This window comes from Tupaia chinensis, unplaced genomic scaffold (genome assembly GCF_000334495.1).
Source record: "Tupaia chinensis unplaced genomic scaffold, TupChi_1.0 Scaffold000213_1, whole genome shotgun sequence".
NCBI lineage: Eukaryota > Metazoa > Chordata > Mammalia > Scandentia > Tupaiidae > Tupaia > Tupaia belangeri.
The window spans coordinates 311,835-337,355 of NW_006159688.1; the positions used below are offsets into that span (position 1 = coordinate 311,835).

At 37.3% G+C, this 25,521-nt stretch overlaps 1 pseudogene; it reads left to right on the plus strand.

Moving 5' to 3' along the window:
- The window catches only part of LOC102476850 (centromere protein H-like), a 45,292-nt pseudogene extending 20,129 nt beyond the window's left edge, over nt 1–25,163 (plus strand).
- The last annotated feature ends 358 nt before the right edge of the window (nt 25,164–25,521 follow it).

The following is a 25,521-nucleotide window of genomic DNA, read 5'->3' on the forward strand; positions in this document are numbered from 1 at the left end:
GGCTAGATCGCAGGAGCCATGGAGCTGGTTCTTGAAGAAGGGCTGTTCTGTTCCCTTCAGCCTCTCCTGGGTGGGCTTAACCAGTTCTTTTAAAAATATACTATTGTCTTATCTTTGAAATCCCTTTATTGCATTCCTTTCCATCACTGGGTGGTAAGTTTTATTAGGGTGGAGGGAGCATGTTTATTCATTTTTTTTCTTCCATAAATAAGAGACAGACAGAGAAAGAGAGTGTGAGAGAAAAACAGCACTACCAACGGGATTTTAATCCCACTTACCCAACCCACCAGCCTTCTGGGCACACGTGTGCCAGGTATACTCAGAGAAGTCTCCAGACCTGAAATGAAACCTTCCCTTGTGAGATTTCCTTGCAGAGCATCGTATTTACCACTTCACCATAGTTTGGATTCAATTGTGTTTTAATTACTTGTCTTTTGAGTTTCGCCTTATAGCATTATGGTTACAAAACCATTTACAAAATATAAAATATAACACTAACTAATAGAAGGGGAACATGAAATTATAAGAAGGAACCAAGAAACCCCAAAGAGGGTAAGAAAGAATATATAAGAAAACAGAGAACAGAGGGACAAATAGAAAGAACAAAATTGAAATTGTAAATTCTGAGGCCAGCAGGCGGTGGATCTCACATGGCCAACTCCATGGTTTGAGTCCCAGACCCAACAGCTTGAAAAACACTCCAAGTGCATATGCTTGTGTACCCCACATCCTAAGAGAACAATTGAGGAGGAAAAGCATGGTCATCCCCCCTAAGTAGTGACTTCTCACTTTTCCCCTTTCTCTGTTTCTGTCTCTCTCTGGTGAACATATGTACCCTATTAAAAAATATAAAAAGAAAAAAAAAACATAAATTTAGACACAAATATATACAAAAATAAAATTACAAGTGAAAAGACAAAAAATTCAAATTAAAAAGTAAAGATTGGGTCAGCTCTATGGCCTGGTGGTTAAGGCAGCTGGATGCCACATGGCCAACCCCAAGGTTCAAGTCCTAGACCTAGTGAATTGAGAAACATGTGGGCACATGAACTTGTAAGCCCTATATCCTGACAAGATGGAGAAATGGAGAAGGAATTTTAGAGCAACCATTCCCCATGAGGGGTGATTTCTCCCCTTTCTCTCTGTCTCTCTGTTGCTCTTTCTTTCTGGTGGGTTCACATGACCTCTGGAAAATTTAAAAAAAAAAAAAGATTTTTAAAGCAAAAATTAACATACTGGGACCAGAAATTGGCCTAATGGCTATGTTGTAGGACTCCCATGTAGTCAACCACAGTTCAAGTTCCAGACCCGGTGACTTAAACTCACACCAGGCATGTGTGCATGCTCAAGATCTGAGAGGATAATGGAGAAGGGATTGTGGCGTGGCCATCCCCCCTTACAATTTCTTGCTTTCTGTCTCTCTACCTCTCTCTTTCTGGCAAATACACGTGCCCTATAGCAAAAACCTCTCAAAAAAATTTAACAGATGTATTTAAAAATATAAAATGATACACTATTTATGAATCACATTTTAAAATAAGTTTATAGAAATATTGTACATAAAAGAATGACAAAATATGCCATCAAAGTAATAACCAAATCCAGCTAGTGAAGTTACAGGTATTAATATCATTTAAAACAAAAAATCCAGTAAGCCCAGGATATCCAAAACCTCTTGAAGATAAAAAAAATTGAGAAAATTTATCTTACCAGGTAGCGAGATTTTCAATAAAATTATAGTAATTAAGGAAAACAATGAAATAGTAGAATATGATATACCCCACATACGTGGACACTTAATTTGTGACAAGAGACAGGTTTTCAAAGCAGTGATGAAAAGGGCGGTCATCTTAATAAATTGTATTGGATTAACTGAGTATCTATAAAGAAATAAAAGAAATTGGATGCTCCACATCTATTATAAATAAAAAATTAACTCTGTGCATTATAAATCTAAACTTGAAAAGAAAAGTATGCAGGTTATGGAAGATAAATTGGAAGAATATTTTCATGTCCTCAGACCAGGAAATTATCTACATAAGAAATCATGCATACTAATATAAATAAATAAGTAATAAATTTAATTAAATTTAAGAACTTATTTTCTTCAAAAAAGAAAAATTGCATAAAGAAAATGCTAAAAAAGTTATTTAAAAAGATACTTTCACAGTTCAGTCATGCAAAGTTCATATCCAGAGAACATAAAAAATCAATAATACATAATACAATAATAGACAATTCAATTTTGCAATAGAAAATTGCAAAACTCATAAGCAAGAACTTGGACCCATTGTAATGTGGACATAGGCAAGGACTCTATTTATATCTGGTTTTTGTGTACCTCCACAACATAATTGAGGGGAGAAGGTCTATGGAAGATAAATTGGAAGAATATTTTCATGTCCTCAGACCAGGAAATTATCTACATAAGAAATCATGCATACTAATATAAATAAATAAGTAATAAATTTAATTAAATTTAAGAACTTATTTTCTTCAAAAAAGAAAAATTGCATAAAGAAAATGCTAAAAAAGTTATTTAAAAAGATACTTTCACAGTTCAGTCATGCAAAGTTCATATCCAGAGAACATAAAAAATCAATAATACATAATACAATAATAGACAATTCAATTTTGCAATAGAAAATTGCAAAACTCATAAGCAAGAACTTGGACCCATTGTAATGTGGACATAGGCAAGGACTCTATTTATATCTGGTTTTTGTGTACCTCCACAACATAATTGAGGGGAGAAGGTCATGATGATTTTTTTGACCTCTGGACATCAATATCACCTGACTTTATGCCCAACAGTCCTTGAAATATCCGGCCATTCTTCCCCTTTTCTCATCAATAATTGCATGGGTCAATAGCCATAATGCCCTTGGGGAAGAAGTGAGGGATCATGAATGACAACAATGGAGGCATTACCCAGGTCCAATAACATTAATTCCCACTTACCAAAGCTGATCGAGCTACATTTCCTATTAGAATATTCAGTCTTCCACTAATAGAGGTCAATGCTGTGTGTTCAATGTGGAACCATCTCTCCAGGAGACCAGTCACCCATTTCATGGTAATCTGATTAGAGTGGACCTCTTTCACTCCGGAAGGAGTAGTGATTTATTTTTCTGGGATACATGTATCTTCTCAATATGAACTTTTATTTTTGCTCACAGGGTCTCACTAGCACATTATCTGATAGCTTACAGAATGTTTGATCCACTGACATGGTATCACAAATAACATCATGCTAGCCTAAAGAACCAAATTTCAGCAGAGGAAGTGAAGCAGTGAGCACATGATCATGGAATCCATTGATGCACTCATGTACTACATTCAGAAGTTGCATAGCTGATAGAATGATGGCATAAACTTCTGAAAGGATAACTAAAGTGATGAGTCCAAGATGGCAATTATGTACAGATGGGTATTCTACAAAATACTTACTAAATCAAAAAATCACTTATGATGTGTCATTTTAAGTAGATAGAGGAACCAAGGGGTGGAAATTGGAGTGGATCTACTTAAAATACTCTGACTAAGGATGGCCTACTTGGGGAGTTTGTTCTTTTAGTCTCCATAATTCTGGCCTCTGTGGGTGTAGCATCTTGATTCCCTGAGGAGGAATGATTCCACTACAGACACTGTAAGAATCTCGTTAAACTTTAAACAACACCTGCTGCTCATTTGCATTAGGATCCCCTTTTGAAAAAATTAGTAAGGAAGGGGAAAAAAATCATCTTTGCCAAGGTAATGTTGACCTATTTTTTTTTTAATTTTTATTTTTTTGAGAGGTATTTTTTTTTTTTTTGCTATAGGGCGTGTGTGCTTGCCAGCCAGACAGAAAGAGATGGAGAGACAGAAAGCAAAAAATCACCCCCTAGGGGGGATGGCCATGCCGCAATCCCTTCTACTCCATTCTCCTCTCAGGATCTTGGGCACGCACGCACATGCACCTGGCATGAGTTTTAAACCACTGGGTCCGGGATGCGAACCGCGGTCGACTACGTGGGAGTCCAGCGACATAGCCATTATGCTAACTGCTGGTCCCCATGTTGACCCATTATTATGTGATGAGGGTAAGAAAGTATGTTTGAACTCAAGTGATTGGTCTGCTAGAGAATTTCTTGATACTCCCTTGCCTGATTGTCATGATAAATGGACAACTGCAGCAACCATGGCCTGAAAAAGGGCTCATTCTCCTCAAAAATAAGAGTCCAGATCAAACCAACATTGAAGCCATCCAACCCAGCAGCAGGTGAGGTTTGGGGAAACTTAGGATAGAAAATAATGAGTGTCAGTTGCAGGCTCAATACTTAATGCAGTGTAACGATGCAATTTATCTCACTAATCTTGTCATTTTTTCTAAGAAAAGATATTAGAATTTGGAGGAACTGTTCCTGAAAGTTATTTTATAACCATATATATCCCAATGGAACAAGGAGTGGACTCAAATAGGTGCTGAATCCCACTGTCCAGATTCTACCTACAGAACTGAGGTGTTCATTCTACCATCTGCACAGATTTCAAGGCAGATGACTCAGCTGAGTGCTTTCCCAGGAATTTCCCTAAGACATCTCTCTAAAGGTCATACCCTTCTCAAGGTAGGATAACTTGAGCTTTGTTTCCTCAGGAATTGAGGTCTATGAATGTGTCACAATACAACTTCTCTTTTTACCCAATTCTACCTTCACTTACTTCCATTTATTGATTCTGAGAACATTTCCCAATAAGCTTCCTGAAAGTAAATCTTAGCCTCACAGTTTGTTTCCTGGGAAACTCAGGACAACATTTTTAAAAGCGGAAAAGTTGAAAGTACACACGACAATACAGTAATCACCTGTAACTTAGTAATTCTACCTCTGAATCTATGTACTAAAGAAATTGACACATATAGGCACTAAGATGTGAATTATATTAGCCTCACATTGGACAAACCCAAATACCAATCAATTTGGTATGAATAAGTAGATTGTGGTCTAATCATACACTGAAATACTGTATCAAAATGAACAAACTAATGTTGTACAATTGCATGGATGAAAGTAATGCAACCTTAAGTACAAGAATCAAGATTAAAAAGAATAGTATTTCAAAAATCAAAAGCTTAGGAGCAAGCAAAACTGAACCTCATTGTTCAATGATACATACATAAATAGTAAAAATTGTGAAGCAAAGCAATTAATGGGTACATCAGGTGTGGGCAAGGCTTACATAATTCATGAAAAGCTTCTGAGATGATGGTAATGCATTTCTCCTTGTTGATTTTGGTTACAGAGTATCCTTTCTACATTTATATTCTATGTATTTTTGTACATGCATAACAATTTTACAATAGAAAGTAAAAATAAGAAAAAATGTAAAATAAATTATTTATCTAAGATAATTTCCCAGTGGCATAAACTAGAGGGTGAAAGGAAGGGAATCAAGGGGGAAAAGAAAGAAGCAAAACATTTAAGGGACACAAAAATGGAAAATTACTTGTTGATGATATCTTTACCTGGACTAACATACAATGTATTCATACTGGAGGGAACCAGCAGTTAGCGTAATGGCTATGTCACTGGATTCCCACTCGCTTTCTGTCTCTATGTCTCTCTCTGTCTGTCTGGCAAGCACATGTACCCTACAGCGAAAACCTCTCCAAAAAAAAAAAATGTATTCATACTGGGAAAAGCCATTTTACAAGCTGTAATGATATACAATGATTGAATGTATAAAAAAAAAAACTATGAAAAATAAATAAGAAACTGAAAATTCCAACAGAATGTAGAAAAGTAGACCAATTAATTCCAAAATGGAACCAAACTCATTCCTGTAACTTTGTGTGAACACTTTCAATAGTTCATATACTATTTTTTTTTTAAAGAGGTCTTGTCATAGGGCACATGTGCTTGCCAGAGAGACAGAGAGAAAGAAGATGATAAATCACCCCCTCAGAGGAGATGGACACACCACAATCTTTCTCCTCCATTCTCCTCTCAGGATTTTTGACATGCACACACACGTGCCTGGCATGTTTTAAGTCACTGGGTCCAGGACTAGAACCATGGTCAGCTATGTGGGAATCCAGTGATATAACCATTATGCCATCTGCTGGTCCCAGTCCAAATACTTTTGAGGGGAAGGACATGGGCCTGCTTTTGAAATCAACAGATTCTGTCAGAGCCTACAGAATTGTGTTGAGGTAGATGCACTTCAACGTAAACAGTGGAACTAGTGTTGGAAAATATCACTATCCTGGTACTAAATGGAGATTTTCAGATGTCATTTCGTCGATCTTTCTGTCTTTGAGTAGACTTAAATTAATTCCATCTAAGGTTCTTCTAGAAAAATGTACATATCAGACATGACTGAGATAAAATAATACCTGAATTTTTTATTTTTTTAAATTAAGAATTAAGATAAGGAGGATAGATAGTATCATAGCAGTAAAATTCAATGCTGCAATGCGTAGCCACATGGGAAGGTTGCTAGTTCCAATCCAGAGACCTCAATGAGTATGGTGAGAATGTCTGTGTCTATAATCTAGGGTGGCTGAAGCTGGAAGTAGATGGTGCCATTACGACTCTATCAGAAATGCTGTGCCTCTGCCTCCTACTTATGGAATAAATAAATACACTTTAAAATATATATAAAGTACTTCATGCTCTGCCTTCTCAACTCAGTCCCACCTCCCTGGCTCAGCCCTGGCTGCATCAGGACCAGGAAGGTCTGGGTAAGCAGGGAAACATGGATACTGACTGAGGGGAGGGAGAGTCAACCACCAGCACCTCTGCAGCCCACAAGTGCCTGGGCTGCAGTTACTACTTGCAAGCAGCCCACAGGGATAGAAGAATCAGGTGAGATCATCTGGGGGTAGGAGATAGTCAGCAGGAACTTCTAGTTTGTATGGTTTCCACTTGCAAAACTAGACAGGAACCAAATGTCTGAAGCTGGTGAGGCTCTGGAGAACTTGTTCCTCCCAAACCACCCTCTTCCCTAACCTTCAGATGGAAAAAAAAAAAGAGAAAGAGAGAGAGAGAAATTCTACTCTGAAACTCTGAAACTCCAAGACCTAGAATCTCACTATGGATTTCAGCAATCCTACCCACAGAAGAACAAAGAAATTTACATGGAGCTAGCACACATCTTAGGGAAACACAAAACCAAATAGCTTCAGGGGGGGAAAAAATGGACCTTCTACCCCCTACCCCCACCCCACCCCACTCCAACCCATTCCAAACTGGCAAGAGAATTTCACTGTCCTGTAAGCTGGCCAGCAGGAGGAGCTCCATTTATAATAAACCCTCCACAACCCAGCGGGAGCAGAGGATGCAAAAAAGAGCTCCCCCCTTGCCAACTAAGACTGAAGAATTTGAGCACTACACCTGTCTGGCAGGAATCTGCACTCTCCCTTCTATCAGACAACACAAGTTCAGGAGAATGGTAACTTGCTCCATCTGACACCACTGTCTTAACAGACAGGCTACACAAACACTATTCTAATTTGGAAGACATGGCTACTCATCAGTCCCTCCTAAATCACTTTTTCAAGGACACACCTGGGACCTATGGCTATCCATTCCCCTCCCCTGCCCCTGGAAATACAGAGCCTACTTCAAAAATTAGGAGGAAGTGAGTACTTTACCAAATGCTTGAAAATCATTGCAGAGATACAAGAAATATGAGAAAACATGGAAATATCTCTCCCTAAAGGAACACAATAACTGCTCACTAACAATGGATAAAACAAGAAATCACAGAAATGTCAAAAAAAAAATTTAGAATATTCATTGTAACAAAAGTCCATGAGATGCAAAGGGAAATGAACAATCAATTCCAGGAGATGAGAAAATTATTCCATAACACGAAAGAGATAGCTCCATAAGGAGATAGATCCCTTAAAAAAGAATCAAAAAGAACTTTTGGAGATAGAAAATACAATATAGAAAATCAAAATCTCTCTTGAAGGTATTAGGATAGATTAAGCTACACAGTATTAGATTATAATATGTGGAAGAAAAAAATCTCTAACCTTGAAGACAAAATCTCTGACTTAGTCCAAGCCATTAAAAAGAATGAAAAAAATGAATAAATAAAAAAGGACAATATACTGGAAATAATAAGCATGATTAAGCAGACGAATATCTGCATAATGGTTAGTTCAGAAGGCAAAGACATTGGTAAAGGCATAGGAAATCTCTTTCATAAAATACTATAGAATTTCCAAATCTAGACAGGTACATAGACATCCAGATCCATAAAATAACACTAAATAGATTAAACATAAGATTTCAAAGACCCGTCATAGCAAAACTGATAAAAATCAAAGTCAAAATACTAAAAAAGGCAAGCAAGAAACCTCAAATAACTTACAAAATTTAGCCTATTAGATTAACCTCAAACCTCTCAAGAGAAACAATGCAGGCAAGAAAAAAAATGGAAAGACTTAGTTAAAACTCTAAAAGAAAAAGATTTCAACCAAGAATACTATACCCAGTAAGATTATCCTTCAAATGAAAAGGAAAAATAAAATCTTTCCCCGATAAATAAAAACTGGAACAATTTACAAACACTAGACCAGTTCTTCAAGAAATACTTAAGGGAGGACCAGCAGTTAGCGTAATGGCTATCTCGCTGGATTCCCATGTAGTCGACCACAGTTCGAGTCTGGACCCGGCGGCTTAAACTCACACTGGGCACGTGTGCATGCATGCCCAAGATCCCGAGAGGAGAATGGAGGAGAAGGGATTGTGGTGTGGCCATCCCTTCTGGGGAGTGATTTCTCGCTTTCTGTCTCTCTGTCTCTCTCTGTCTTTCTGGCAAGCCCATGCACCCTATAGCAAGAATGGAGGAGAGGTGACTGAGGCATTACCATCCCCCCGGGGGATGATTTCTCACTTTCTGTCTCTATTTTTCTCTCTATCTCTCTGGTGAGTACATGTGCTCTAAGGCAAAAACTTCTAAAAAATGTATGAAGAGACAAAAAAGGACACTATATAGTACTAAAGTATAAATTCACCAAGAAGATGTAATAATAATAAAAATTTATATGCCCAATATCAGAGCACCCAAATATGTAAAACAAAACAAAACAAAAAAAGACTGCTGCTAGATCTAAAGGAAGAGAGAGACTACAGCACACTAATTTAAGGGGATTTCAACACCCACTGACACTACTGAACATGTTCTGAACAAAATAAGGCAAAGACACAGGAACTAAATTATCCCATAAACCTCATGGACCTAATAAACACTCATAGAACGTTCCACCCAACAACCACAGAAAACACATTTTTCTCATCTCATGTAGAACATTTTTGAAGATTGACCACATAATAGGACACAAAACAAGACTTTACAAATTAACAGTATGAAAACTATATCTGGCATATTTTCTGACCACAGTGGAGTTAAACTTGAAATCAATAAGAGAAAGAGCTTTCAAAACTACACAAAAACATGGAAACTAAATGATTTACTCTTGCATGACCTCAAAAGTACTGAATTAAGACAACCAGAAGATTTATTGAAACCAACAACAACAAACACACAACTCCCCCTAAACTATGTGGCACAGTGAAAGCCATCATAACAGGAAAGTTTATAGGAATTAGTTCCCACAAAAGTAAAATACAGTGGTGGCAAATAAATATTCTAATAATTATACAAAAGTAACATACAGTGGTGGCAAATAAATATTCTAATAATGCATCTCAAAGAATTGGAAAAATAGCAACAAAACCCCAAAAATGTCAGAAGAAAAGAAATAATAAAAATTAGAGCAGAAATAAATAAAATAAACAATAAAAGAACAATGCATAAAACAAATGAAACAAAAAGCTGGCTTTCAAAAGGATAAAAAAAATTGACAAATTATTAGCTTGATTAATCAAGAACAACAGAGAAAGGAACCAGATACATAAAATCACTATTGAAATCGCTATTACAACAAAACAGGAATACCAAAGATCCTAAGAGAATACTATGAGTGACTATACACCAACAAACAAGGAAACTTAGATGACATGAAAAGATTTCTGGATTTCTACAATTTACCTAGACTGTACTGAGAAGTGGAAAGCCTGAATAGGCCAATAATAATAAGCTGTGATGTTGAAGCAATAATAGGGAGTCTCCCAACAAGGAAAGCCTGGGTCCTGAGGGCTTCATTTCTGAATTCTACAAAATGTTTAAAGAGCTAATTCTCCTCAAACTTCTTAAAAAATCCAAAAAGAAGGAGCCCTCCCAAACTCATTCTATGAAGCCTCTATCGCTTTGATATAAAAAGGAGACAAAAACATAAGATGAAAAGAAAATTACAGACCACTATCCCTGATGAATACAGATGCAAAAATCCTCAGCAAGATACTAGCAAACAGAATACAACAACACATTGAAGAGTATACATCATACCAGGTAGGCAATAACCCAGGGATGCAAGAATGGTTCAACATACACAAAATAATACAATAAATATAATACAACACATTAACAGAAAGAAAGATAAAAACCATGAAATCATATCAATTGATTCAGCAAAAACATTAGGTTGTTGGAAAAGTCATGATATATTTTTTCTATGCAAAAATGCTTCATGACTTTTCTGGCAACCCAGTGCAACATCCCTTTATGATTAAGCCTCTCAGCAAAATAAGTATAAATGTTTATTTTTCAACACAATAAAATCCATGTATCATAAGCCCACAGCTAATATCATACTGAAATTTTCCTACTAAAATCTGGAACAAAGCAAGTCTGCTTACTTCTTCCATTCCTTTTCAACATAGTGTTGGAAATCCTAGCCAATGCAATCAGACAAGAGAGTAAACAAAAGTGCATTCAAATAGAAAAAGAAGAACCTAAGTCATCCCTATTTGCAGATGACATGATTATATACATGGAAAATCCTGTATCACCAGGGCAATATTGTGCAAAAAGAATATAGTAGGAGACATTTCACTACTTGACCTCAAACAAATAATCAAAACAACAAAGGAAAAAAACTGACACATAGATCAATGGAACAGAATAGAGACTCCAGAAATAAACTGTAAAACATATAGACAAGTAATTGTTGACAGAGGCCCCTAGACAATCCAGTGGAGAAAAGAAAGTCTGTTCCACCAATGGTGCCAGAAGAATTAGATATTTACCTGCATAAAAATGAAACCAGGACACCTGTCTTTCACCATTAACAAATATCAGTTCAAAATAGATCAAAGATCAAAATGTAAATCCTCAAACTATAAAACTGCTAATGGAAAACACAGGGGAAAACCTTGAATATATTGGAGTAGGCAATAATTTCTTAAGTAAGACCCCCAAAGAACAGGTGACAATTTCAAAAATAGACAAGTGGGATTGCATCAAGCTAAAAAGCTTCTGCAGAGTAAAAGAAGAAATAGTGAAGAGACAGCCCTCAGAATGGGAGAAATACGTGCTTCAAATAAGGGACTGATAACCAGAACTCATGGAAATCGTGCTTCAGATAAGGGACTGATAACCAGAACTCATGGAAATGTCAGATAAACAAGTCAGCATATTCATAATGACAAAACTAAATGACATGCAAGAGAAAAGAGACAGTGAACTCCAGGGGATGAGGAAGTTCTTCCATTATTTGAAAGAAGAAATAGAACACAAAAAAGAATCAAACAGAACTGTTAGAGATGAAGGCTATAAACAGGAAATCAAAACCTGCCTCAAAAGTATTAATAGCAGATTAGATTATGCAGAAGGTCAAATCTTGAATCTAGAAGAAAAACACCTCTGACCTAGAAAAAATCAGTAAAAATAAAAAATAACCAAAAAAGAGGATAATATGCAGGAAATATTGGATACTGTTAAGTGCCAAAATATCCAAATTATTGGTATCTCAGAAGGTGAAGAATCTAATAAGGACATTAATAATCTATTCAATGAAATACTTGAAGAAAACTTTACAAACCTAGAGAAACTTTCAAACATTCAAATCCAAGAAATACAAAGAATCAAATAGAATCAACCAAAGAATATCCTCTCCCTAGTACATCATAGCCAGAATGGCCAAACTCAAAGATAAAGATAAGATTTTTAAAATGACAAGAGAGACATCAAGTTACTCATGAAGGTTATCCCCTAGGCTAACCTCAAACCTCTCAGTGGAAACAATGGAAGCAAGGAAAGAATGAGATGATATATTCAAAGTGTTAAAAGGAAAACTATTTCAACCAAGAATGCTATACCAGGCAATATTATCCTTCAAATGGAAAGAAAAGATGAAAAAACATCTTACATTAACAAAACCTGAAAGATTTACCAACACTAGACCAGCTCTTCAAGAAGTACCAAAGGCAGTGCTATACCAGGAAAACTAAAGAGAGACATACAGAAATAAAAGGAGAAAAAAAAAAAGAAAAGAAAATGGCTAACAAAATGCAGAAACAAGTCTAAAAATACTGATAACGATGTCAAATGTTAATGGATCAAATTTTCCAATCGAGAGATACAAACTGACTGAGTAAAAAAGAGAAGGCCTCTATCTCCTGCCTACAAGAAACACACCTCATGGAAAGACATATATAGACTAGGAGTGAAGGGCTGGAAAAAAGGTATTCCATGCAAATGGAAACCAAAAAGGGCTGGAGTCACAATACTGATTTCAGAAAAAATAAAACAAGACAAAAACAAAAGCAACAAAATCAAAATCAAAACCAAAAAAAAAAAAAAAACAGGCTTCAAGAAAAAAAAACTGTAAGAAAAGATAAAGAAAGGCATTATATAGTACTAAAAGGGCTAATTCACCAAGAAGATATAAAACTTATAAATATCTATGAACCCAACTCAGGAGCACCCAAATAGTTGAAGGAAAGACTGCAAGATTTAAAAGGAGAGAGAGACTGAAACACTAATTGTTGGGGATGTCAACACCCCACTCTCTTTTTCTTTCATCTAGACAAAAATAAACAGAAGAGATACAGGATCTAAATAATACTATAAAGCAAATCAACTTGACAAACATCTATAAAATCTTCCATCTGACTTCTACAAAATATACATTTTCTCGCCTCCCCATGGAACCTTTTTGAAGACCAACCACATGATAGGGCACAAAACAAGCCTTTACAGATTCGAAGGCATAGAAACTATATCCAGCATCTTCTCTGACCATGGTGGAATTAAACTTGATATTAATTTCAGAATTAATGTTCTTGAGAAACAGAGAGGCAGAGAGACAGAAAGTGAGAAATCACCTCTTACATGAAAGAGGAACTCTCCTACACTGTTGGTGGGAATGCAAACTGGTTCAGCCACTGTGGAAAACAATATGGAGGTTTCTCAAAGATCTACAAATAGAACTACCATTTGATACAGCAATCCCACTTCTGGGTATCTACCCAAAGGACAGGAGAATGCTCAGTCAGAAAAGTGCTTGCACATCAATGTTTATTGCAACATTATTCAGGATCATTAAGACGTGGAACCAACCCAAATGCCCACAAACAGATGAACTGATTGAAAAAGTGTGGCACATATACTCCATGGAATGCTATTCAGCCATAAAAAACAACACATGCTGGCATTTGATACAAAGTGGTCAAATATTGGTGCCTGGCATTTGATACAAAGTGGTCAAATATTGAAGATTTATTGTTGAGTGAAGCAAGCCAGAATATAAAAGAAAGATGTTGTATGCACCCACTTAATATATACTGACTAGCCACACTTTATGGTATAGATCAAAATATTGAAGGGCATAAAAGCAATGAAAATATGGATGCTGAGGAAAGTGTGGAATCAGGAGAGGGGAAGAAGGGAAGAGTATAGAGAAGGATAGCAAGAGAATGAATAGAGAGGCATGACATTAGTGGGACAGAAATGGTTTATTATCTGTTGATGATAACATGTAGAGTATTCTCAACTGGACTGGTCTGAGAAGTATGTCATGTTGGGTAAATTCTCTTTACAAACCAAATGATATATAATGTTTGAATGTTTAAAAAAATGAGAAAAAAATAATAATCTGAAAAATATTATGAAAAGCTATTTGATGATGATGATGTGGATAGTAATGTCTTTGTCTTGACAAGTTAATCATGCTGGAAAAAGAAATGTAATACACTGTGTAGATACAGTGATTATGTAACATAAAGAAATAAAGTAAGAAATCACCCTCCAAGGGGGATGGCCAGATCACAATCCTTTCTTCTCCATTCTCGCTTTGGGATTTTGGGCACACACGCTCACGTGCCTGGCCTGAGTTTTAAGCCACCAGGTCTGGGACTCAAACCGAAGTAGACTATATAGGAGTCCAACAACATAATCATTATGCCATCGGCTGGTCCCAATTTTCAGAATTAATTAATTAATTAAGAACCATCAAAAATGCACACCAAGAAACTAAACAACCTACTCATGAGAGGAACCTTCCTCATAAGAAAGTTCATTGCAATTAGTGTGCATTAAAAAAAAAAAAAAGATGGAAAGGTGGCAAATAGACAACCTAACAACACACCCTAGGGTACTGGAAAAACAATAACAACAACAAAACCCTAAAAATGCCAGGAACAAAGAAATAAAGATCCAAGTAGAAATAAATAAAATGGAGAATAAATATACAAAAACTGTACAAGAAAATAAAACCAAAAGTCGGTTCTTTGAGAAGATAACCAAAATGACACATCATTATCTAAACTAATTAAGGCGAGAAATGAACCAGATAAATTAGTTTTGCAATGAAACAGGCAATATTACAACAGACACAGCAGAAATACAAACATCATTAGATAATGCTATGAAAATTATATGCCAACAAACAAGAAAACCTGTATGAAATGAACAAATTTCTGGATACATATAATCTACCAAGATTGAATCAGGAAGACAGAGAAAAAAAGACTAGATCCATAACAAGCAATGAAATCGAATCTCCAGAATAGATCCATAACAAGCAATGAAATCAAATCAGTAATAATTATCTTCTGAAAACTTAAGAAAAGTCCAGGTCCTGATGGCTTCACTTCTGAATTTTGCAAAACTTTTAAAGAAGAGCTAACATTCAATCTACTCAAATTATTTCTAAAGATCCATATTTGATGAATATAGATGCAAAAATTCCCAACAAGATACTAGCAAATCACATCCAATGAAATATAAATACCATGACCAGGTAAGCTTTATTCCAGGGACCCAAGGGTGGTTCAATATACACAAAACTGTAAATGCAATACACCATCCAAAGAAGCAAATGCAATACGTGTATGTAATACACATATATTTCACCAAAGAAAGATAAAAAACATAAGATTGCATCAATCAACACAGAAAAAGCATTTGATAAAATACAATATCTGTTTATGATTACGACTCAGCAAAATGGGCATAGAAGGGACATTTCTCAACACAATCAAAGCCATCTGTAAAAAACCCACAGCTGTTTCCAGGTACATTCATCCGCTGCCATTTTCCCCAGAGACCATGCTGCTGCAGACCAGGAAGAAGAGGAACTTAGTGATGGAAACCAATGCAGGAGACTGTTCCAGGCTTGTTCCTGCTTCCCAACTCATCCCAGGACTATTCTGTAGCTTCTTTGTTCTCTGAACTGCACAGTGCATCGTGCTCTGTGACTTCTTTTCCCTCTTCCCTCTGAAAATCTCCAGGTTAGCTCTGGGTTCACTTGCTCTCAAGAGTCTGGGAAAGGAAGCAACACATAAAGGTGGTTATATACACACTGTGACTGGAAGACAAGGCCCTCTACTAAGAACATATCTAAGAAGTAGAGTTCTTCCCCCCACACACACTATTGAATAGACTATAGAAAAAAGTAGTAGTGTTAGGGTCCATCAGACGACTAGAAACCAGCGCAGAGGCACAGGAAGTATGGGAAAACAAAGAAATACTGCTTCCTCAACGGAACAGAGCAATTCTTCTTCAACTATGGACAGCACAAAGAAATTTGAGGGAAAGTCAGAAATAGAGTTCAGAATATTCATGGTGACAGAGATGAGGAAGTCTTTTCAGGATTTGAGACACTATAAAAAATTTCAATTAGAACTCCTAGAGATGAAGACATTAATACAGGAAATCAAGACTTCTCTTGAAAGTATTAGTAGTTGACCAGACCACACAGAAGACAGAATTTCTGAGCTGGAAGACAAAACCATTGAGTTAGATAAAATTACCAAAAATAATTAAAAATAATTTTAAAAAATGAGGACAACATATGAGAAATATTAGATACTATGAAATGCCCAAATATTCAAATAATAGGTATTCCAGATGGTGAAGAAACAGGTAAGGGCATAGAAGATCTATTCCATGAAATACTTGCCGAAAACTTCCCAAACCTAGAGAAGTGATCAAACATACTAACTCGAGAAATACAAAGTACCCCACATAGAAGCAACCCAAGAAGATCCTCTCCATGGCACATCAAAGCCAGAATGACCAAAATCACAGACAAAAACAGGACACTAAAAATGGCAAGAGAGAAATGTCAAGTTACTTACAAAGGTTATTCCATCTGGCTAACATTGGACTTCTCAGTGGAAACTATGCAAGCAAGGAAAGAATGAAAAGATATATTCTAATTGTTCAAAGAAAAACAGTTTCTACCAAGATTATTATACCTGGCAAGATTATCTCTTTTTTTTTTTTTTTTGAGAGGTTTTCGCTATAGGGCACATGCGCTCGCCAGACAGACAGAGACAGAGAGACAGAAAGTGAGAAATCACCCTCCAGAGGGGATGGCCACACCTCAATCCTTTCTCCTCCATTCTCCTCTCGGGATCTTGGGCACACACGAACATGCGCCTGGCATGAGTTTTAAGCCACTGAGTCCAGGACGCGAACCGCAGTCCACTACGTGGGAGTCCAGCAACATAGCCATTACGCTAACTGCTGGTCCCAGCAAGATTATCTGTCAAATACAAAGAAAAGATAAAAATATTCTCAGATAAACAAAATCTGAAAGAATTTATTAACCACAGAGCACCTCTTCAAGATTTGAATGGAGTACTATACCAGGAATGTTAAAGAGAGATAGATAAAAATAAGAGGGGGGGGAAAAAAAGAAACAAAAACAAACAATAAAATGGCTAACCTAATGATAGGCACATGTCAAGAAGGATCCATGACAACATTGAATGTTAGTGGATTAAATTCTCCAATCAAGAGACACAGACTGGCTGAATGGATTAAAAAACAGAAACCCTCTTTCTTTTGCCTACAAAAAACACACCTCATGGATAAGGACATACATAGATTAAAAGTGAAAGGCTGGAAAAAGGTATTCCATTCAAATGGAAACCAAAAAAGAGCTGGAGTTGCAATACTGATTTCAGAAAAAATAGACTTTAAGACAAAAATTTTAAGACGAGACGAAGAAGGGCATGATATAGTAGCAAAGGGGCTAATTCATCAAGGAGATATAATGTTTAGAAATATCTATGCACCCAATGCAGGAACACCCAAATACATGAAGGATAGACTGCTAGATCTGAAATAAGAGATAGACTGTAACACACTAATTATATGGGAAATATTGTCTAATATGAAATGGTGCTTAGCTCTCAATGTATAGAAATCTGTGTCAATGTGTGCTCCAAAATTGCGTGGAATTCTTAAATACCTGTTATGCAATAGCATGTTATTAGTCATACGTGTAATGCTAAATAGTTCCAACCTAGTTTGTCACAGAAATGATCAAATTTGTATGATTTGTATGATTCATTGTATCACTGTCCTCTTTTCCCACTTCGCAAACTAGCTATTGCTTAACATTCCACACAAGAGATTTTACTTTTAACTGAAATACTTTAGTTTCTGTTAAGATATACAGTAATCTCTTGGGAAAAGTAGAGGTAATATGAGAAAACAATGAAGAATAATAGGTATTTGGAAGGGAAAATAGATGATGATAAGAGGGAGGAGCAAAACATTGTTATATGTAACCCACTGATGGTTTAGGAGAACAGAACAGTGAGAGGCAGGAGGAAAATGCAGAACAAAGTAGATGGGGCAAGTGGTTATGGTGAATTGGAAGCACTGAAGATAGATTGTTCTAAGATGTCCCTGGCAATGTTACTGACAAATTTATTATTTGCAATTCTGTGCCTGTGTAAAATTGGGAACACAGCCAACACTGGTGGCTTATCTTAGTTCCTGTGTCTCAGCCATACCCATGCTCCTCAGGAGAGCACTGAGTTCTTTCAGGAGACATATTTCCAACTAAGATTTCTCTTAAATGTTTCCTTAGGGTCCCATGAAGAGAGAAGAAGAAGCAATTAGTAGAAGACAACATTTTCCATTAATTATTCTCAAGAGTGCTGGATGAAGGATGCAAGGGAGAAATTTTCTCAGCTGGTTCTATTTCTCCATCCATTTATGAGCCCCTCATGATCCAATTAAGTTTTCATTCATATAGTGGTTGTTATGTGCAGACATTATTTGGAGCCCTCTACATATATTAACTTAATACAATAGCCTGGGAAGCTTGTGGTGATATGATTAATTGATCGATTTGATCACTGAGACCCAGAGAGGCCAACTCACTAGCTAGTGGCAGAGCCAACATTCAAAGTCAAGCAATCTGGCTTGTGAATCTGGCTCTTAACTCATATACTCCTGCCTCTAATGCCTAATTGAATCATTTCAAGTTTTCTTTTTAATCTAGACTGAGAAGGAACTTTTAGAGTTATCAGGAGCAGGACTTTCAATTGGGCTGTCATGGTTAGGCTTGAGGTAACAAACATGAAGCACTTAGAATCTAGTAAGTATTGCTATCACATTGTTAGTCTTCAGTGATAATTTTCCCAGTTTTTGCTAGAGAATCATTTGGTAAACTTAAGCTATTCTGTTTCCTCAATAATATACCAATGGCAGGCCCCAAGTTATTTAAAAATACTTCATTGAACCAGCCTGGCTGGGAAACTGATATGACTCATGTATCTTTCTGTATTATCTTGGCCTGTTCTAGAAGGAAATGGTCGTTCTTATGAGTTGCTGTGAGTTTTGTTTATGTTTACGCTCCTGAATTTATATTTAAATGAAGAATGCTACTGGAATAACTGTGAGCTTTCACATTGTCCTGGATTTCTCTTTGTAAACTTTTAAACCTCACCCCTTGTTTGATTGTGTTAAACCTATTAAGAGACTATTATTTAAAGTTGTATTACGATTACAGCCTCCACTAATTAGTCAGTGCTGTTGCAGCAAAGTATTATTTGTAAGAATTTGGTTATTTTTGTACTTATATTTACTATAAGCCTAGTGTCCTATAAATTGAAATGGTGCAATAAAATTAATAATATCATTAAAAAATGCATCATTGACACCACTTTAGTGGTTGCATAATACACTGTTTTATGGCATACTGTAAGTTCACTCAATGATGTCACTCCTGTTAGACAGTTTTATATCCAAATTTTAAGTATCATGTCCCTAATTTTATGAGCCAATGATATACAGAGTGCTCAGAATAATTTCTGAACATAGCAGGTACCATGTGAATAACTCTTAACTACATTAGGAGAGGCTCATAAAAGGATGAAGAAATGGGGCCAGCTGACAAAACTTCCCTCTTGTTTCTTTCATCCATGTTGAGAATAATCAATGCAAAATATTTTCTTCTGCTAATTGCTTTTTCTCTGTCTTCATTGGACCTCAAGAAAACATTTAAGAGAATCTCTAGTTGGACATATGTGTCCTGAAAGAAGTCTATGCCTTGAAGACCAAGGGCAAGAATGAAATATGGGACCATACAAGTCCACAGTATTGGCCAGATATCCTTGATCTCACCAGCCTATGGTTACAATTTATTTTAATATCCAAAATTAACAGCACAAGCTCCCATCCTGCATTACTGTGTAAGTTCAATATTTTCCTAGGTTCCCCCTAAGGGTACTAAGAAAGAACACCTCTGGTTCTGCCATTGGCATGGTAGTTAAGGCAGCTGGGTCCCACATGACTGACTGTGCAGTTAAAGTCCTAGACCTGACATAGCACTATGTATTTGAGTGTGCATGCCTCAAATCCCTAAAGGAGACTGGAGGAGAAGAGATTACGGTGTGGCCATTGCCCCTGTGGATGCTTTCTTACTCTTATTCTCTCTCTGTTTCACATACACTCTATAGAAAATTTTAAAAGGAAGGAGAAAGAGAAGGAGGAGAAAAGAAAGAGGAGGAAGAAGAGGAGGAGGAGGAGGAGAAGAATAAAAGAAGAAGAAAGTACCTCTGGGAAGTCCCCAAAAATGCCTGTGTGTGTTCCAGGTCATTTGAGGTTGTCAATGCCATCGTAGTCAAAAGTAGAGTTCTAGAGTGTTGCCCTGCATTTCAGCAAATCTCTCACCATTTACTCCTTTACTATTTTACTTCCTTAATCTCAACAGGTATTGCTGATATTAAGCCTATAATATAATTGGGAAGGATGTATTAAAATCTTGAGAAAAAAAAGAGTAGATGTGATTTAAAGAATCATCAAAAACTAGAGATGAGATATGAGTGGCCTCATGTCCATAGTCATGCCTATCCCCAAGGGTCTGCTACAAGTCATTTTATCCTTGGCTTCCAAAGTCCTGCCAAACAGCACAAGCCAATTTACTTCCCTCCAATGTGACTACCTGGAATATGACTCTTTTGCTAGGTTCTTAATGTCCAGGCCAAGTTTCACCACTACCTAACTCTGAACAGAATTCACTCTGGAATGCAGAGATTCCAGGACTAGGCTGTGATAAGTTAAGCACCTGTCATGAATTTTTGCTTGTTTTTGAGATATTTTTGCTACAGGGTGCCTATGCTGGCTGGAGACACAGAGAGAGAAAGAGAGAGAGAGAAAGTGAGCAATCACCCCCCTGGAAGAGATGGCCATGCCACAATCATTTATCCTTCATTCTTCTCTCTGGATTTTGGACATATAACCACTACACCACCTGTTGGTCCCTGTTGCGAACATTTTAAGAAATTTTCAGGGATCCTGTTGTAGCCCTGCTAAGAATGATTTCTTTCTATGATGAAATAATCTTAAACCATACTCAATTTAAAAAGAAAGACAATAGAAAAAAATGACATGATACAACTATCCTGTGGTTGACAGGAAACACACTAATCCCTTCTTTGAGAGAATACTTTACATTTAAACTTTATGTTTATTCTTCTCCTATTATATAACTTAAGTTCTATGATGTAAAATTAACAGTACCTAAATACTGATTAAAAATGCAATAAATTTTATATTACATGATAAAGGAATAAAAGAAAGAAAGCAGATGATTGCTTAATAAGCATGCATATGAGTACTCTTCAAAAGTTCATGGAAAATGTTTATTATGAAAAACTATAGATTTTTTAAAAATCGCCCCCAAATAAACATGTACTGTAATTCCATTTTTCCAAGAACTTTTTGAAGTACTCCTCAAAGACACACAAATATATTCTTAATGAAATAGGAAAGAAATATTCATGACAAATTATAAGCTTTGTTTCTGTAACTGCTCCCATAGCCTGAGCTGGTTTTCAAATCTAACTGCTAATACTTTTTGTATTTCCTTTGCCTTCAGCAAGCTCTTTAGCTGATTTGGATTCTTCATCCAACAGGGTAACTCAAGCCTTCATTTCTGAAGGGTCTGGGTTGGATTTTTATAGTTTGCCATTAACTTTAGTTATAAGGCATGATAATACTGAGAAATGCCTAGAGAATCTCATTTATTACAGACACACGCTTCCTTACCTTCACTGTGGAGCAGTACAATTTCCCTCAATAGTTGGAATTAATCACCCCAGTCAACAGCATAACTCCCTTCTGAGTTGACTCAGAGGCATGTGGAGCCCAAAGTGTCTGGTAGCAGTCATAACTTCCAGTTCAATGGAATCATTGTTATTCTTTTCTTCTTTCTCTTCCTCTAGGTTATTTCAAAAGACCTGTCTTCAAATTCACAGATTCTTTCTTCTGCTTAATCTAGTCCACTTTTATACTCTCCATTGTATTTTTATTTTATTTTATTCAATGAATTTTTCAGCTCCGAGATTTCTGTTTTGCTTTTTTTTAATTTTTTGTGTTATTTTAAAATTATTTTTAAAGATATTTTAACTATTACAACCTGTATATTCTTTTCAAGTTAACGTCAACATTTTTTCTTTTACAGTTTAAAAATCTACCTTTCAATTCAGTGGCAGAAAAGCAACCAGTTCTGAGGCACCTCTTCCTCCTCCGAGTGGAGGGCCTTCAGGCACCCAGCAATGGAGAAGCAGCCAGAGGAACCATAAGCCTCCGAGCCTGCAAACTCTGGGAGGGATCGGACCAGTGCGCAGGCAGTGCATGGCCAGGACTGCATGACGCTGTTCTTCAGCTAAGAGCACAGACAAAATAACAATTCATAGAGTATAAGTTGATGCTTGATGCAAATGAAGAAAGAACTCCAGAACAAATTATCCAGGAAAAGCAAATAGAAGCTAAGGTAGAAGACCTGGAAAATGAAACTGAAGAGGTAAAAATTGCTCTTAAAATAAAAAAATCTTGCATTAGACAGGATGCAACTTTCAAGTACACCTACAAAAAGCCTAGAGAAAACTGACATAAAAAATAGTGTGCTCATGGATAGCACGAAATATGTGTTAAAGCTAAATAAATTAATAATGAAATCATAGCAAGAATCTTGGGATATAGAGGAAAAACTGCTTGCTGTTAAAAAGAAGAAATTGCAGTGAAAACAAACTTCAGAAAGTAAGCTTTAAGAAATACATATTGAAAAGAACAAATAGAAATATGATTTGGAAAATTCAGACAAGATAAAAGACCACACAACTAAACTGACAGATGGAGATACAGATTACTAAAGTTATTCAACATGTGTTCCAGAACCTCATTTTGGGGAGTAAAGCCAATTGGACAGAAGATTCTGCCTTAAAGGAAATTATTCTACAGCTTGAGAAGGATTTTACCATGATGCCATGTGTATTTGCCAGAGAGATACAGAGAAATGCAAAGTGAGAGGTCACCCCCTAGGAGAGATGGCCATATGTTAATCCCTTCTCTTCCATTCTCCTCTAGAGATTTTGAGCACTCATGCACATTTGCCCAGTGTGAATTTCGGGCCATCAGGTCCGGGAATTGAATCATGGCCAACCATGTGGGCATCCAACACCTTGGCCACTGTGCCACCTGCTGACCCCAAGAATTTAAATCTTAACAAAATCCTTGGATGAAAGACATCTGGTCTAACTTTCCATTGAGCATGGACATTTTTTTTTCTACAGCATTCCTGGTAGTCCCACCTCTTATTCAGAATACTTCTGTGCATTTATGCATTTGTTTGTCAACTAAAATACTAGAAAACTATAGCAAAAAAATTAATCACTGTACATTTTTACTGTGTACAGCTTGGTTCTGTTCTATGATAACTATCTCCTTATTTAACCTCTTATTCAGAATACTTCTGTGCATTTATGCATTTGTTTGTCAACTAAAATACTAGAAAACTATACCAAAAAAATTAATCACTGTACATTTTTACTATGTACAACTTTGTTCTGTTCTATGATAACTATCTCCTTATTGACTTTCTCATGTAGATCACAGATTATTTTCCTGGTTTTATTAAATTCTATATAAATATATTATTTTGAATCTTATTGAGTTTCCTTAAGAGCATTATTTTGAATCTCTTTTCAGGCAATTTACAAATTATCATTTTTTTGAAGTCAGTTACTGAAACGTTTATTGTGTGTTTTTTTAATTTATTTGTTGTGTCATATTTTCTTTCTTTTTCATGTTTCTTGTGTCCCTGTGTTGTCTGCACATCTGGGAGAGCAGTCAACTCTTCCAACTTTATAGAATAACTTTTTTAGAAAAAAAAAACTTTCTCCTAGAGATGGGTCCCAGGGTGTTGGCTGAGGAGGTTGTGTTGGCTCTGGCTCCTGGTCGGCACAGCAGGAGAGTCTCCATGCAGCATCAATATCAGTGATGACTGAAGGTGCCTCAGTGGCCTACACTGCAGGAGTTTGTGGCACTGGTATTGGCAGGATAGATTGTTAGAGTTCTCAGTGGTACAAGATCTAGGTATCTACCTGTCTCCCCCATAGTGAGTAGACTTAGCTGAGAGGATCTTTCTTGGTGTTAGGTCTGACATGGGCCACAGGCAACCTCCATAGCATTGTGGTCCAGGACACAGGTATCTAGAATGGTTATGGAATAGTCCTGGGAACCTATGACATGGGTACAAGTTCATCCCCTAAGGCTTGGCTGGATGCAGCTCTCCCACAAAGCTGGGGACTGTAACTCTGGGGTACTCTCTAGCAGCTAAGGCTAAGGGGTCAGATAGACAGCTGTGATGCCAATCCTGGAGGTCAAAGTACAATGCTGGCATAGCTCTGGAGAAGAAGAAATGTTGTAGAGGATCAGGCCCTAGGGAGCAAGGAACAATTGCAATCTGGTTCGCAGAGCACAGTGACAACTCAGGAAGCAGGAGTGTTGTATTGACTCTGGACCCTAGAAGGATGAGACACAGCAGTGGCTCAGGCACTACAAGACCAGATGCGGTGGCAGCAAGGACCTAAGAATAGTGGGGTGCACAGCTGTGGTTTGTGCTCCAAGGGACAGGGAGTAGTGCAAGGGTGCTTTCATTCCTTAGGATGGTGGGGCACGGCTGTGGCTCAGACTCCAGAGAATCTGGTCCAGATCCAAGAAGGTGGGATAATACGGCTGTTTGGCCCAGAGGGCAGAGGGGCCCAACTCCACTAAGGCACTATATTCAAGGGGGCAAGACAGTACATCAACTTAGGTCCTGGGAGTGTGGCTGCTTTGCTGGGCCTGAGTTCTGAATCTGGATGGTATGGGGAGCAGGGTACAGAGTGATACTGCTGCCCACTGGTTGGGCTTCCCAGTTTCTGAGGGAGAAGATGCTGTATGAGCCTGTTTGCCAGAGTGTGGTTGGTCCCTGGGCTCAAGTTCAAATTCTCAAAGGGACAAGTAATCCCAGTGACTTAGGCACAGGGGAGTGGCTGCTCCTTTGGGCCTGGTCTCTGAGTAGCCAAGGTGTGGGACACAGCAACAACAAGGATGGGAAAGATGAAATGCCTCCCAGTCATCTCATTCCCAAGAGTAGGAGGCTGAAGCAGCTTGTCTGTCTGTATAGTGATGTGCCCACATGGTACAAAAATGGCAGAGCCTTAGAGGTGAAGGGATATAGTGACTACTGGCCCTAAGAGCAGTGACTCCAGTTTCAAGATGGGATGACACAGTGGCAGGTTGGGGCAGTGGCAGAGAAAAATCTGGGCTTCTACTCTGGAGTAGTGGAGCTTTTGGAACTCCTGGCAGTTCGTTAAATAGGTTCAGGGCCTGTGAGGATTGCAGGGTTCTTTAGTATCAAGACAGCAGGTATCCACAGGAGTGATGGGGTCACTGAAGGCCTTCTTCTTAACTTTTCCCCACAGTGAGGAATCCTCCCTGGCTCCAAACTGACCCTGACTGGACGAATTCGGTGTTGGAGGCATGGCCTTTCCACCCCTCCTCTACCTGGTCATTCTGAGTTTCTGTGCTCCAAAGGGTTTCCACCACTCCTTT